A 16600-nucleotide genomic window follows, 5' to 3' on the forward strand; every position below is an offset into this window, starting at 1 on the left:
CTTCATGCGTGCTAGGGAAGCGCTCTACCTCCGAGCCACAGTCCCAGGCCTTGCTCTCTTACGCCTTCTTCATTTTACATTTATATTGTGCGTCTGACAGACAGCATATTATCATGTCTTGTTTTTTCAATCCAGTTTGACCATCTTTGTCTTTTTTAATTTTTAATTGTCATTATAAAGATGATATACAGGGGTCATGGTTACACAAGTCAGGTAGTACACATTTCTTTTTAGACAATGTCACCCCTCCCTCTTTCTCTGCCAGTTTTTCCCTCCCGTCCCTACATCTTTGTTTGATTGGATTGTTTATAGCAACTACATTTACTGCAATTACTGATAGGGTAAGAGAACACTTTGCAGTTTTCCTATTCTTCTTACCTATTTTTCATACCCTTTTTCCCGTCTTCTTTTGGTTTTATTCAATATCTTTTAATGTTACATTTATCTCTCCTCTGTCTTCTTTTGGGTTTATTCAATACCTTTTAATATTACATTTATCTCTCCTCTATTGGATCATTTGGCAGGCATACCTCTTTGTTTTATCTTTTTTTTTTAGTGGAGTACCATCTTTTTTGGTAATTTTATTTTATTTTGTTGGTCGTGGGGCTTGAACTCTGGGCCTAGGTGCTGTCCCTGAGCTCTTCAGCTCAAGGCGAGCACTCTACCACTTGAGCCACAGTGCCACTTGTGGTTTCCTGGTGGTTAATTGGCGGTAAGAGTCTCACTGCCCATGCTGGCTTTGAACTGCAATCCTCAGATCCCTTACAAATAAAATAACAAGACAAAAAGAAAAAATAAACCTTAGTAGCAAGAAAAAAAAGACCTCTTGTTTCCATTTCCTGGGGTTCATTTCAATAATTATTATAATGATCAGATGCACATGGGCATTGCCCCTTTGTGTTAGTCTCCTAAGAGTATCCTCCTTTGGTCTCATTGTGTGTGGATGCCTAGAGTTCTGCATAATTTATCATGTCCCAGTCTATTTAGATATAGCTTTTGCATATGAGAGAAAACATGCGCCATCTGTTTCTCTGAGCTCGGCTTACTTCACATGATTTATTCTAGGTCCATCCGTTTCCCTGCAAATGACTGTTGTATCTTTTTTTTTTTTTGGTCGGTTGTGGGGCTTGAACTCTGGGCCTGGGCGCTGTCCCTCAGCTCTTCAGCTCAAGGCGAGCGCTCTACCACTTGAGCTACAGCGCCACTTCCGGTTTTCTGGTGGTTTATTGGAGATAGGAGTCTCACGGTCTCTCCTGCCCTGGCTGGCTTTGAACCGCGATCCTCAGATCTCAGCCTCCTGAGTAGCTAGGATTACAGGCGTGAGCCACCAGCGCCCGGCTGACTGTTGTATCTTTTTAATGATTGTTTGGGACTTATGATATGCATATTTTACTTATGATAATTGGTTGGAAACAGGAGGGAGAGGTAGACTCAGACCTGACACTCAACTACCTGGTTTGACAACAGGAGGGTTCAGTCTCTGAGCTGCAGAAGTGTGGGTTTGGGGTGGAGGGAGGCTGGGGATGGGGTCAGCTTGTCATAATCGCCCCAACGAGCTTCTGAGGTGTCTGAGGGAGGACAGCTGGTGGTTGGATGGGCGTGGCCTGCACGCGGGCCAGAGGCTGGGCCTGCGCTCGCAATCTGAGGCTGTGGGAACGGGGAAGGCAGAAGCTGCTAGCGGAGAGTAAGTGTAATGCGAGCAGAGTCCAGGCAAGCCCAGGGAGCCCTGGCATTTCAGGGACCCCAGGAGCAGAGAGAGCTGAGGCCAGAGCGGAAGCTGAACCAAGCCCACGGCTTCATGGCTGCCTCTGGGCTGCGGGATCCGAGCTTCAGGGAGGATGCGCGGGGCCCCAGAGTGGGTCCTGCTCCTCCCCGGCCCTGTGGTGGTGCTGTGCATCCATTTATGTCTACTGAACACTTCACTAGAACTGTGCCCAGGATGGGCCCGGCCTGAGAGGGAGTCGTGGTGAGCAGGGCAGGGCATCTCGTGGCACGGAGCCCAAGGGACTCGAGGGGGGCAGGTCCAGGGTCTTCCGGGGTGAGGCCCCTGTCTAGGGCGTGGGGAGATGGGCCCTGGGGGGAGGACTTCTGCCCTGGGGACTTTTCCAGCAGTTCCCGGGCCCAGGGATGTCGCAGCAGGAGCAGGGCCCGGCCCTGGGTGGGGCCTGCGTCCCTGTGCTGGGACGCTGGGAGCTGCCCCTGCGCGTGGGCAGGATGTCCCCATCTGCAGTCCCGGCTGTCGGAGAGCGGTGACTGTACAGCCTGCACACAGCCTGTGCCTCACCCCGTCCACTTCCCGTAACTGCAGCCCTCACCCGAAGTGACCTGCTGCTGACCTCAGAGGGAGAGGAAGGGGAGCAAGGGGAGCAAGGGGAGGAAGGGGGCTTTTGAGAAGGGGAAGAGCTATGCAAATAGGATGGGAGGGAAGAGCCCGCGCACGGGGGGGGGGGGGGCAGCTGGCCCTGGTGCGTGCAAACTCCTGTGGGACAGCGGGGCCGCCCTTCCCATGCGAACTGGACGGGAGTGTGCATGCGTTTATTGTGTATAGTTGTGTACACCTGTATATATGTGCTTATGTGTGTTTGGGTGTGAGCACGAGTGTGTGCTGTGGGTCTGGTTATATGTATAGATGTATGTATGAGTGTATATGCCTATGTGTGTACTCTGTGTACAGTGCACGTGTGTGTGCGCACATACATTCTGTGTGTGCAAGGCATATTGTACAAATCCCCCCACACCACACCAGGCAGCCTGGAGCCCAGCCACATCCGAGTCACCCCTGCCTCCATCTGGGCAGCCTGGAGCCCCTTTTTCCAGGGTCTCATGCCCTTTGGCCCCTGGGTCCCTTCTGACCTCTGACCCTCAGACACTTATTCCAGGACTGGAACATCTGCCTCTGCACACAGCCACAGTGTGAGCACGTCACAGGCTGGGGGGAAGGGGGAGGGAGGGAGGCGGGGGGGGGGGGGAGGGAGGCGGGGGGGAGGGAGGCGGGAGGAGGGAGGGGGGGAGGCGGGACCACAGTGTGAGCACTCACAGGCTGGGGGGGAGGCGGGAGAGAGGGAGGCGGGGGGAGGGAGGCGGGGGGGGGGGAGGGAGGCGGGGGGAGGGGAGGCGGGGGGAGAGGTGGGGGGGGGGAGGCGGGGGGGGGAGGCGGGGGGGGGGTGCCATCCCCGTTCTAACCTTTATGTTTGGGAATTTCAAACCTTCACACCGAGAGGTGCACACGGTCCCCGTGTTTGCCAGTGATCAGGTCGTGATGATGCATCTCCCCCTCTGTCTACCAGCCCCTGGATCCTTGCGCCTGCGGAATGCCAGCTAGGAAGGCAGGTATTCTCAAGTGCGGGAAGCGCAGCCAGCACGCCTGGCCAGGGAGTGGCCGGCGGCGTCTCCGCGGTGCCCTGCGCGGCCTGCTGCCCTTGCGGCCCAGTGTCTGTAGCAGATGGCGTCTCTGCTTGCCTGGGCTGCTGGGCTTCCTGCCTCTGCCTCTTCCGTGACTGGTTGACAGGCCCGAGCCATTGCTCCCAGCTTCTTGGTTCACTTTATGACAGGCCAGCCTCAGATCTCAATCTTACTGATTTCTTCTTCCCACGTAGTTGGGATTACAGATATGAGCCACCACCTTGGCTTACTGTGCACATTTCTTTTTTTTTTTTTTTTTTTTGGTCGGTCGTGGGGCTTGAACTCTGGGCCTGGGCATTGTCCCTCAGCTCTTCAGCTCAAGGCGAGCACTCTACCACTTGAGCCACAGCACCACTTCCGGTTTTCTGGTGGTTTATTGGAGATAGGAGTCTCACGGTCTCTCCTGCCCTGGCTGGCTTTGAACCGCGATCCTCAGATCTCAGCCTCCTGAGTAGCTAGGATTACAGGCGTGAGCCACCAGCGCCCGGCCTGTGCACATTTCTTAAAGAACAGTATGGCAGGCTTCATCCAAGGGGATGTCTCCATGACTCTTTCCTAAGTTAATTTTTTTTGTCAGTCATGGGGCTTGAACTCGGCCTGGGCGCTGTCCCTCAGCTCTTCAGCTCAAGGCAAGCGCTCTACCACTTGAGCCACGGTACCACTTCTGGTTTTCTGGTGGTTTATTAGAGATGAGTTTCTCACGGACTTTCCTGCCCAGGCTGGCTTTGCACTGCAATCCTCAGATCTCAGCCTCCTGAGTAGCTAGGATGACAGGTGTGAGCCCCGGCACCTGGCTGAAAATGGTTTTTCTTAATGGCATGAAGACCAGAGGGGTCTGGTCCGGGTGGGACCCGTGTGCAGTCCTCCGGGGTCTGAGCCGAGGCCTCTTTCCTTGTTTGTGGTGGAATCTTGCGCCCAGCCCGGCCCTCCTCAGCCCCTCTGGTGGTTGGAAAGGCAGACGCCCCTTCTCTCCCCCCCGCCCCGGCAGTGAGACCATCCTGGCTGTTGCCCGGCCGGCAAATGGACCCCCAGGAACGCATACCCTCTCCTTTCCCTGCCCTGCTGAAGCATGTGGCACTTGTGACCTTTGGTGGGCCGTGGTCTGCCTGCCCGTCTGCTCCCACAGGGCCAGTGCCACAGTCCACAGCTCCCCTGGCAGGCCCTCCCCAGGGCCACCTCCTCTGCGGCCACTCCCCTCTGCAGCCCTGCTTGGACCTTTTCTCCTGTTGCTGTCTCCTGTCCTGTGCAGTCCCCCGCGGCCTGGAGTGGGCTGCCTGCACCCCGTCCCCGGGGCGTTACCGCCTGCAGTCAGAGGCAGCCCCCGGCCGCTGCTGATACGTGCGTTTCCAGCAGAGGCTCTTGCTGTGCTCAGCCCTGCGTGAAGCCAGCAGCCAGGGAGGGCCGTTGGGGGACCCTCTCCAAGAGACCTCCACGGCCCTGCCTCTGTGTGCATGCCCGTCCCGCCCCTCCCCTTGCGGGAGGGCGCTGGCTGGTTTGGGGGGGGCGCTAGCTGGTTTGGGGGGGCGCTGGAGGCCAGAATTGAGGAAGCGGGTGCCCTGTCGCTTCTGAGCCTTGGCACCGTCAGGGGTGCTGTGCCTGGCGCTTGTTTGCGCTGAGGGGAACCAGGTGCCATGTGCTGAGCTGCCCACAAGGGGCACAGAGGCCGGCAGCCAAGGGTGGCCCGGGGCTCCGTCCCCTCGAGAGGCCAAGGAGCTGAAACATGCTCTGGGGTGAGAACAGACGGATGGCTTGGAAAGTCAGCAAACCAAAGTCACCTCGGGCAGTGCTCACGGACACCGACTCGGGCGAGCTTGGGGAGAGGTCGGCGTGCGGCCCCAGCTGCATGAATAGGAGGACGCAGGAGTTGCTGCTGCATGCAGGGTACAGGATGTGCTGGGCTCCTTCACTCATCAGGAAGCCTCATGAAGATGAAGGAGGCAACACAGCACTTGACTGTTGGGGTGTCAGAAGTTTGTTCCCCCAGAGAAGAGGTGAAGGCAGGAAGGAGTGGCGTGACTCTCCCCAGGAGAATGGGAAGGATCCTTTAACCACTGCAGCAACTCCTGTAGAGGTCCTTGTTCCTTTAGGGTTTCCATGACAACAGCATCTGCATCTGGGCAGCAGTTCTGCCAGGCCTGGCCTGCAGGGAGCTCACAGCAGGTTCTCTCTAGACCTGAGATCACAGCCCAGAACCACACCTACATTGCACACCCTACACATCCTGCACACCCTGCATACACTGCACACACTGCACACACTGCACACCCTGCACACACTGCACAACCTGCACACCCTGCACACCCTGCATACACTGCACACACTGCACACCCTGCACACACTGCACACCTGTACACACTGCACACACTGCACACCCTGCACACCTGCACACACTGCACACACTGCACACCCTACACACACTGCACACCCTGCATACACTGCACACACTGCACAACCTGCACACCCTACACACACTGCACACACTGCACACCCTACACACACTGCACAACCTGCACACCCTGCACACACTGCAAAACCTGCACACCCTGCATACACTGCACACACTGCACACACTGCACACCTGTACACACTGCACACACTGCACACCCTGCACACCTGCACACACTGCACACACTGCACACCCTACACACACTGCACACACTGCAACCCTACACACACTGCACACCCTACACACACTGCACACCCTGCACACCCTGCACCCTGCACATCCTGCACACCCTGCACACCCTGCACACCCTGGACACCCACACTGAAGAGCTGAGACTGCGGCAGAGCCACTGCTCAGCACAGCCCAGAAACCTAATGAGAATATCACATTGTAGTTTTAAGCTGCTGTATGTGTGAATGTGCTTCTGTGTGTGTGTGTGTGTGTGTGTGTGTGTGTGTGTGTGAAATAGGCACAACTAATGTAACAACTGATATTAATGCTAGTTTCATCAATTTACCAGTCTGTGAAATAGCAATATTCGAATTCTCTCTTCCTTCTGCCCTCATTTATTAGCTGAAATACATCTGTAAAGAGAGGCTTCACTAACTATTTGATCGTGTCCAGGTACAATTTGTGTAGGAAAGGCAAGGCAAGGTCTTGGTGCTTTCTCTTTATTTGCTAGTTTCCAAATTGTGACCTGTTTTTACTATAAACAAATAATGGATTTTTAAAGTATAATTACGGATTGATGGATTTAAACATTTCTTTCTTCCTTCCTCCCTCTCCCTCTCTTCCTTCCTTCCTTCCTTCCTTCCTTCCCTCCCTCCCTCCTTCCTTCCAACCTTCCTTCCTTCCTTCCCTCCTTCCTTCCTTCCTTCCAGTCATCCATCCTTCCTTCCTTCCAGCCATCTTTCCTTCCTTCCTTCCTTCCTTCCAGTCATCCTTCCTTCCTTCCTTCCTTCCTTCCTTCACCTAGGTAACTGGCACACCTGGAGGCAGTCACCTCCCGCTCTGAGGTCACCCCTCCCATGGGACTGAGGGAGGGTCCCAGGCCCTGAGGTCATCTGCACACACCTTCCCTCACCTGGCCACACCAGAGCCTGTGTGGCCAGGGGCAGACCTTACAGATAGGTACCACAATTTTGGGGGGCATCTGGGTTGTTTCCATAGCCTGGTTATTGTGAACAGTGCTGAAATGAACTTGGAGGTGCATGTGTCCTTGTATCCTGGTTCATGTTGCTCAGGGTAGATGCCTAGGAATAGTATTGCTGTGTCATAAGGGAGGTCAATATTTAGCTTTCTGAGGACCCTCCAGACTGCTTTCCAAAGTGGTTGTATAAGTGTACATTCCCACCAGCAGTGTAATAGGGTTCCTCTTTCTCTGCATCCCCTCCAGCATTTGTCTTTGGCTGACTTGAGGATGTGGGCCATTCTGACTGGGGTATCTCAGGGTTGTCTTTATTTGCATTTCCTTTACAACCAGGGATGGTGAACATTTCCTCACATGTTTCTTTGCCATTTTTACCTCTTCTTCTGAGAAGTCTCTCTTACCCACTCAATGACTGGCTTGTTAGATTTGGAAGGAATTGGTTTCTTGAGCTCCCCAGGAGTGGTCTTATGTAATGGGCAATTTTGAGTGTAAGTTGTTTTCCCAAGCGGGCATGTGCATTCCCACAGTGCAATTTGTTGTGTGGATATCAGTGATGTGCAGGGCAGTGTGTTCTGTTGTGGATGTCAGTGATGTGCAGGGCAGTGTGTTCTGTTGTGGATGTCAGTGATGTGCAGGGCAGTGTGTTGTGTTGTGTGTATATCAGTGTCGTGCAGGGCAGTGTGTTCTGTTGTGGATATCAGTGTCGTGCAGGGCAGTGTGCTCTGTTGTGTATATCAGTGACGTGCAGGGCATCTACCCGAGGCTGCCCTGGGTCTCTCCTGAGAGCTGGCTTCAGGACAGCTAGGCACAGCCCTGCACCTGTGCACTTGAGGACTTTATTTTGCTGAGCAAGCACCTTGTCATGGGTGTGATGCGCCTTTAGTCTCCAGGACATTTCTCTGTACTCTGTGATCTTCTCCAGGCTGGAATTAGGAGGGATCTTAGGAAGTTCCTCAGGCAGCTGCATCAGCACCCCAGCCTTATGGTAGCAGATCGGCTACCACAGCCCCTCCACTTGTCAAGATGGACATGCCTGTAATCCCAGCACCCAAGAGGCTGAGGTAGGAGGATGGAGCCTGAAGGCTGAGGTAGGAGAATCGAGCCCGGGAGGCCAGCCTGGGCTACATAGACTGTCTCAAAATAATTCAAAGAATAAAAACAGGCGGACCATCTCCATATGCATATGTTTCTTTACTTTCAGTTAGAAATGCCTTCTCAAGGCAGTGGTGTCATAGTGTACAGGAGTGTTCTGCCCACGCAGTGGCAGGCTTCTTCTGCAGGGTGAAGGGCGTCTGAGGCCCGGTGCTGCTCTGAGGAGTCGCTCGCCCGCCCGCCCCCTGCGATGGCAGATGAGGGGTTTCTGGGGCAGAGTCACCGCGCCTCGCACTCAGAGCCTGCCCAGTTTGTTTCATTGCGGCTCTCAGTATGGAAGGACTATGTTCTCTCTGAGCTTGTAGTCAGACGCGGGGACTCGTGCGTCAGAAGAGCAGAAATGGGGTGTGAGAGCTCCTTGCGCACCTCCCCTGCGGGGTGGCTGCATCCTGCCTGGCCTCGGGGGAGCATCCGGAAGGGCTGGCGGAACTGAGGGAAGCTTCTGGAAGGACGTCCGGAAGGAAGGGCTGGCGGAGCTGATGGGGGAAGCGTCCGGAAGGACGGGGGAGCGTCTGGAAGGGCTGGCGGAGCTGAGGGCAGACTCTGGGCGCTGCGTTTCTCGAAGGGCGGAGGGCAGTTGAGCACGCACACCACAGCCCACCCTGGGCGGGGCTGAGTCTGGCCGGCCTGGTGGGGAGGCGGAAGTCCTTCCTGGAGAGACCCTCGGCCTCTCCGGCCAGGCTGCTTGGCGGGAGCAGGGCCTGGCCCTTGGCCCTCCTCACAGCGGCAACCTCAGCCTGCGCGAGCCCTGCACGTGCTGCAGCTGCAGCGGGCCTGGGGGTGGGCAGAGGGGCTCGGTGGGCAGGTGGGGAACTCGGGGGGAGCTGGGGGCTGGGAGCTGGGAGCTGGGGGTGAGGCCAGCGCCGGCCTTCCGGTCAGACACAGCCAGCCCCAAAAGGGGAAGGAGGCTGGCCAGGGCGGCCAAGCCGCCCAGGCAGGTACGGGCCAGAGGCTCCAGGTGGGCATGGAGTCCCCAGCCCTCGCTGCCCAGAGGGCCCCAGGGGGCCTGGCAGCACAGGCCTGGAGAGGCCCGCCTGCAGGGGGCAGGTGCCGTCGGGGGACGGGGTCAGGGGTCAGGGTCGGGCAGGCACCTGCCTTCCCCAGGGAACTCCTCTTGCATGGCTGCCTTCTGTGGTCTCCAGGCAAGGTCCTGCCCCGAGGGGGGCATGCTTCAGAAACCCGGAGCCATCTGTGGCACCGCCAGGCACTGTGTGGATGGGCACACTGCCGGGCACCGTGTGGACAGGCACACATCACAGGGCACTGGGTGGACGGGCATGGCACACATCACAGGGCACCGTGTGGATGGGCACACATCACAGGGCACCGTGTGGATGGGCACACATCACAGGGCACCGTGTGGACGGGCACACATCACAGGGCACCGGGTGGACGGGCACACATCACAGGGCACCGGGTGATGGGCACACATCACAGGGCACCGGGTGGATGGGCACACATCACAGGGCACCGGGTGATGGGCACACATCACAGGGCACCGGGTGGATGGGCACACATCACAGGGCACCGTGTGGACGGGCACACATCACAGGGCACCGGGTGGACGGGCACACATCACAGGGCACCGGGTGATGGGCACACATCACAGGGCACCGGGTGGATGGGCACACATCACAGGGCACCGGGTGATGGGCACACATCACAGGGCACCGGGTGGATGGGCACACATCACAGGGCACCGGGTGATGGGCACACATCACAGGGCACCGTGTGATGGGCACACATCACAGGGCGCCGTGTGGACGGGCACACATCACAGGGCACCGGGTGATGGGCACACATCACAGGGCACCGGGTGGATGGGCACACATCACAGGGCACCGGGTGATGGGCACACATCACAGGGCACCGTGTGGATGGGCACACATCACAGGGCACCGTGTGATGGGCACACATCACAGGGCACCGTGTGATGGGCACACATCACAGGGCACCGTGTGGACGGGCACACATCACAGGGCACCGGGTGGACGGGCACACATCACAGGGCACCGGGTGATGGGCACACATCACAGGGCACCGGGTGGATGGGCACACATCACAGGGCACCGGGTGATGGGCACACATCACAGGGCACCGTGTGGATGGGCACACATCACAGGGCACCGTGTGATGGGCACACATCACAGGGCACCGTGTGATGGGCACACATCACAGGGCACCGTGTGGACGGGCACACATCACAGGGCACCGGGTGGACGGGCACACATCACAGGGCACCGGGTGATGGGCACACATCACAGGGCACCGGGTGGATGGGCACACATCACAGGGCACCGGGTGATGGGCACACATCACAGGGCACCGGGTGATGGGCACACATCACAGGGCACCGTGTGGATGGGCACACATCACGGCACCGTGTGGACGGCACACATCACAGGGCACCGGGTGATGGGCACACATCACAGGGCACCGGGTGGACGGGCACACATCACAGGGCACCGTGTGATGGGCACACATCACAGGGCACCAGGTGGACGGGCACACATCACAGGGCACCGTGTGATGGGCACACATCACAGGGCACTGGGTGGACGGGCATGGCACACATCACAGGGCACCGGGTGATGGGCACACATCACAGGGCACCGTGTGGATGGGCACACATCACAGGGCACCGTGTGGATGGGCACACATCACAGGGCACCGTGTGATGGGCACACATCACAGGGCACCGGGTGATGGGCACACATCACAGGGCACCGTGTGATGGGCACACATCACAGGGCACTGGGTGATGGGCACACATCACAGGGCACTGGGTGGATGGACAGGGGCTTCCTGGAAAGGGAGGCCACACCTGAGTACCCCAGGCTGAGGCCTTGTCCTCCGCTGGCGGGAAGCACAGGCCCCGTGTGGCCCCTGTGGACGAGAGCTGGGTGGGGCAGGAAGGTCCTGGGTGCTAAGCAGGAGTCCCCCCGGGACCTCTTCAAGATGACCTTGGGATCCCCCGGGACCCCCTGGGACCCCCCAGGACCCCTCGGGGCTCTCTCATAACCCCTTTGGGGCCTCCCAGAGTTCCCGCAGGACCCTTGGGGTCCCCCGGGGTGACCTCCGCCCCTGTGTGGCCCCCACACCTCTTGCTTAGACAGCTATGGACCAGGCACCGCCAGAGGCCAGGGCGGCCACCTTAGGGACAGGTCTGTGCGTCCACTCAGGGTGTGGCATGATGGAGGAGAGCAGAGCTGGGCGCCGCCCACTGGGTCACAGTGACAGCGTGTGGGGTGCCCGCGGTGTCCAGCAGCACCCACAGGACACGTCCAGCAGACCCGCGCTCGGCACCCACAGGACGCGTCCAGCAGACCCGGCTCGGCGCTGGGAGCCTGGCAGGGTGGGGGCGGGTGGCTGACCGGCCGCCTTGCGCTCCCTGCCGCCAGCCTGTCCTCCGGCTTCCTCCAGACCCATGCGCGGTGGTCAGAGGAGCTCTGCCGGGGCAGGCAGGTGTGGCTGTGGCCGGCTTCCTGAAACTTCCAAGCTGAGGCCCTTCCTTTTGCCTTTGGCCATGTCCTGTCAGGTTGGTCATTTTGAATCGGTCTGAGTGGGCAGCGCGCATGTGTGAGTGCACCGGACAAGCCAGAGGAGGGTGGAGGAACCAGACCCAGCCAGGCCGGCCTCACGGCCCCCTCGACCCCCTGCCACCCAGCTTTGTGGACTGCATGGGGGGCCACAGGGGCTCCTGGGGCTGCGGGCTGCGGCCTGCGGTCTCCCCGCCCCGCACGGAGAGGAGCCTTGACTTCCCTGCTGGCCCCAGCCCATCTCTCCCCACCCACTCCCTCTCCCCGCCCACTCCCTGTCCCCGCCCACTCCCTCTCCCCGCCCACTCCCTGTCCCCGCCCACTCCCTCTCCCCGCCCACTCCCTCTCCCCGCCCACTCCCTCTCCCCCGCCCACTCCCTGTCCCCCGCCCACTCCCTCTCCCCGCCCACTCCATCTCCCCGCCCACTCCCTCTCCCCGCCCACTCCCTGTCCCCGCCCACTCCCTCTCCCCGCCCACTCCCTGTCCCCGCCCACTCCCTCTCCCCGCCCACTCCCTCTCCCCGCCCACTCCCTCTCCCCGCCCACTCCCTGTCCCCGCCCACTCCCTCTCCCCGCCCACTCCCTGTCCCCGCCCACTCCCTCTCCCCGCCCACTCCCTGTCCCCGCCCACTCCCTCTCCCCGCCCACTCCCTCTCCCCGCCCACTCCCTCTCCCCGCCCCACTCCCTCTCCCCGCCCACTCCCCTCTCCCCACCCACTCCCTCTCCCCGCCCACTCCCCTCTCCCCACCCACTCCCCGCCCACTCCTCTCTCACTGCCACGCGGGGGGAGGGGGGGTTGGGGGGGACGGGGTGGTCCCAGAGGAGACGGAGGTCCAGCAAGTTTGGGTTCAGCCTTCCCAGGGCCTGGGGCAGGGCACATCTCTACCCACCTTGTGTTGCTGACAGGCTCTCTGCCTCCCAGCTGACAGGCTCACTCAAAAACTTTCATTGTGGGGATTTGCAAATACACATAGAAGTCTAGAGACACCCCAAATTCCCATCAGCACTAATGCTTCTGCTTCACCTGAGGTGACTCTACCTGTCCTCATCCAGGGCCACTGCACCCAGGATCCCGTCCCCACCCAGGATCCCATTCCCACCCCACCCAGGATCCCATCCCTACCCCCACCCAGGATCCCGTCCCCACCCAGGATCCCTTCCCCACCCCACCCAGGATCCCATCCCTACCCCCACCCAGGATCCCGTCCCCACCCAGGATCCCATCCCCACTCTACCCAGGATCCCGTCCCCCACCCCACCCAGGATCCCATCCCCACCCCACAGGGCCACCCCTGTCCCACCCCACCCAGGATCCCGTCCCCACAGGGCCACCCCTGTCCCACTCCACCCAGGATCCCGTTCCCACCCAAGGCCACCCCTGTCCCACCCCACCCAGGATCCCGTCCCCACAGGGCCACCCCTGTCCCATCCCACCCAGGATCCCGTCCCCACAGGGCCACCCCTGTCCCAGCCACCACCCAGGCTGTCCACTCAGGATCGCACTCTCCTGAGCCACCCCAGTTGGCAGCCAGGCACTAGAGGAAGCAGTACTGCAGTGCAGGGACTGAGTCGCAGACGTGGGAAGAAAGAGGACTCTAGTGGGGGCCTGCTGTTGGGTCCAGGACGCCTCCAGGGCCGACGGGAGCAGGACTGGATGCGTGCCTCCACCGTCCCCAGGAAGAGGAGCCAGCAGCACTGTCCTGGCCCTGCCTGGTCTGAGATGCTGCTGATCGGGATAGATTTTCCTTTGCTAGGTTTGATACTCAGTGGTTTTGGTTGTGACTACTTCCTGGGGCCTTGTGTCTGTGTCTGCACCAGCTGCTTGCTCATCCTGTCCTGGGCGGGCCGTGGGAGGGTGCTGCCTGGCTGAGCCAGCCGAGGATGTGTCTCTGGTTTGCACTTTCTGTTCCTTTCCTCTAAGTGACACTCAAGTCTGGAAGTGGTGCTCAGGTGTGGAGGTGAGGCTCAGGTGTGGAGGTGAGGCTCAGGTGTGGAGGTGAGGTCAGGTGTGAGGTCAGGTGTGAGGTCAGGTGTGAGGTCAGGTGTGGAGGTGAGGTCAGGTGTGAGGTCAGGTGTGAGGTGAGGTCAGGTGTGGAGGTGAGGTCAGGTGTGAGGTCAGGTGTGGAGGTGAGGTCAGGTGTGGAGGTGAGGTCAGGTGTGAGGTCAGGTGTGAGGTGAGGTCAGGTGTGAGGTCAGGTGTGAGGTCAGGTGTGAGGTGAGGTCAGGTGTGAGGTGAGGTGTGAGGTGAGGTCAGGTGTGAGGTGAGGTCAGGTGTGAGGTGAGGTGTGGAGGTGAGGTCAGGTGTGGAGGTGAGGTCAGGTGTGAGGTCAGGTGTGGAGGTGAGGTCAGGTGTGAGGTCAGGTATGGAGGTGAGGTCAGGTGTGGAGGTGAGGTCAGGTGTGAGGTCAGGTGTGAGGTGAGGTCAGGTGTGAGGTCAGGTGTGAGGTGAGGTCAGGTGTGAGGTCAGGTGTGAGGTCAGGTGTGGAGGTGAGGTCAGGTGTGAGGTCAGGTGTGAGATCAGGTGTGAGGTGAGGTCAGGTGTGAGGTCAGGTGTGAGGTCAGGTGTGAGGTCAGGTGTGAGGTCAGGTGTGAGGTGAGGTCAGGTGTGAGGTCAGGTGTGAGGTCAGGTGTGAGGTGAGGTCAGGTGTGAGGTCAGGTGTGAGGTCAGGTGTGAGGTGAGGTCAGGTGTGAGGTCAGGTGTGAGGTCAGGTGTGGAGGTGAGGTCAGGTGTGGAGGTGAGGTCAGGTGTGAGGTCAGGTGTGGAGGTGAGGTCAGGTGTGAGGTCAGGTGTGAGGTCAGGTGTGAGGTCAGGTGTGAGGTGAGGTCAGGTGTGAGGTCAGGTGTGGAGGTGAGGTCAGGTGTGAGGTCAGGTGTGAGGTCAGGTGTGAGGTGAGGTCAGGTGTGAGGTCAGGTGTGAGGTCAGGTATGGAGGTGAGGTCAGGTGTGAGGTCAGGTGTGAGGTCAGGTGTGAGGTGAGGTCAGGTGTGAGGTCAGGTGTGAGGTCAGGTGTGAGGTCAGGTGTGGAGGTGAGGTCAGGTGTGAGGTCAGGTGTGAGGTCAGGTGTGAGGTGAGGTCAGGTGTGAGGTCAGGTGTGAGGTCAGGTGTGAGGTGAGGTCAGGTGTGAGGTCAGGTGTGAGGTCAGGTGTGAGGTGAGGTCAGGTGTGAGGTCAGGTGTGAGGTCAGGTGTGAGGTGAGGTCAGGTGTGAGGTCAGGTGTGAGGTCAGGTGTGAGGTGAGGTCAGGTGTGAGGTCAGGTGTGAGGTCAGGTGTGGAGGTGAGGTCAGGTGTGGAGGTGAGGTCAGGTGTGAGGTCAGGTGTGGAGGTGAGGTCAGGTGTGAGGTCAGGTGTGAGGTCAGGTGTGAGGTCAGGTGTGAGGTCAGGTGTGGAGGTGAGGTCAGGTGTGAGGTCAGGTGTGAGGTCAGGTGTGAGGTGAGGTGAGGTGTGAGGTCAGGTGTGAGGTGAGGTCAGGTGTGAGGTCAGGTGTGAGGTCAGGTGTGAGGTGAGGTCAGGTGTGAGGTGAGGTCAGGTGTGAGATGAGGTCAGGTGTGAGGTCAGGTGTGAGGTGAGGTGAGGTGTGAGGTCAGGTGTGAGGTCAGGTGTGGAGGTGAGGTCAGGTGTGAGGTCAGGTGTGAGGTGAGGTCAGGTGTGAGGTCAGGTGTGGAGGTGAGGTCAGGTGTGAGGTCAGGTGTGAGGTCAGGTGTGAGGTGAGGTGAGGTGTGAGGTCAGGTGTGAGGTGAGGTCAGGTGTGAGGTCAGGTGTGAGGTCAGGTGTGAGGTGAGGTCAGGTGTGAGGTGAGGTCAGGTGTGAGATGAGGTCAGGTGTGAGGTCAGGTGTGAGGTGAGGTGAGGTGTGAGGTCAGGTGTGAGGTCAGGTGTGGAGGTGAGGTCAGGTGTGAGGTCAGGTGTGAGGTGAGGTCAGGTGTGAGGTCAGGTGTGGAGGTGAGGTCAGGTGTGAGGTCAGGTGTGAGGTCAGGTGTGAGGTGAGGTCAGGTGTGAGGTCAGGTGTGAGGTCAGGTATGGAGGTGAGGTCAGGTGTGAGGTCAGGTGTGAGGTCAGGTGTGAGGTGAGGTCAGGTGTGAGGTGAGGTGAGGTGTGAGGTGAGGTGTGAGGTCAGGTGTGAGGTCAGGTGTGAGGTCAGGTGTGAGGTCAGGTGTGAGGTGAGGTCAGGTGTGAGGTGAGGTGAGGTGTGAGGTCAGGTGTGAGGTGAGGTCAGGTGTGAGGTCAGGTGTGGAGGTGAGGTCAGGTGTGAGGTCAGGTGTGGAGGTGAGGTCAGGTGTGAGGTGAGGTCAGGTGTGAGGTCAGGTGTGAGGTGAGGTCAGGTGTGGAGGTGAGGTCAGGTGTGAGGTCAGGTGTGGAGGTGAGGTCAGGTGTGAGGTCAGGTGTGAGGTGAGGTCAGGTGTGAGGTCAGGTGTGAAGTCAGGTGTGGAGGTGATGTCAGGTGTGAGGTCAGGTGTGAGATGAGGTCAGGTGTGAGGTCAGGTGTGAGGTCAGGTGTGAGGTGAGGTCAGGTGTGAGGTCAGGTGTGAGGTGAGGTCAGGTGTGAGGTCAGGTGTGAAGTCAGGTGTGGAGGTGATGTCAGGTGTGAGGTGATGCTCAGCTGGCAGGTACATTGCCCTCACATTAACGCACACGCGCACACAGGACACTCAGACAGCAGGGCCTGCCCTTGGGCTCTGGGGCCTCTGTGCTGAGGGTGGGGACACCGTGGGGTGTGGGGTGAGCCTTTCCTCTGGCTTGCTTTGCTCCCCCACCCAGACCAGGCCCTGGGCGGTGGGTGGGGGAGCCGCGGGGGCGGGGCGGGGCGGGCCTCTCCTGACTGGGGGGAGTGGGGGGGGCTGGTGGGGGGGCGGGGCGGGGCGGGGCGGGCCTCTCCTGACTGGGGGGAGTGGGGGGGGGCTGGTGGGGGGGGCGG

The sequence above is a fragment of the Dipodomys spectabilis genome, unplaced genomic scaffold, assembly GCF_019054845.1.
Source record: "Dipodomys spectabilis isolate Male_0828 unplaced genomic scaffold, ASM1905484v1 ptg000124l, whole genome shotgun sequence".
Lineage (NCBI taxonomy): Eukaryota > Metazoa > Chordata > Mammalia > Rodentia > Heteromyidae > Dipodomys > Dipodomys spectabilis.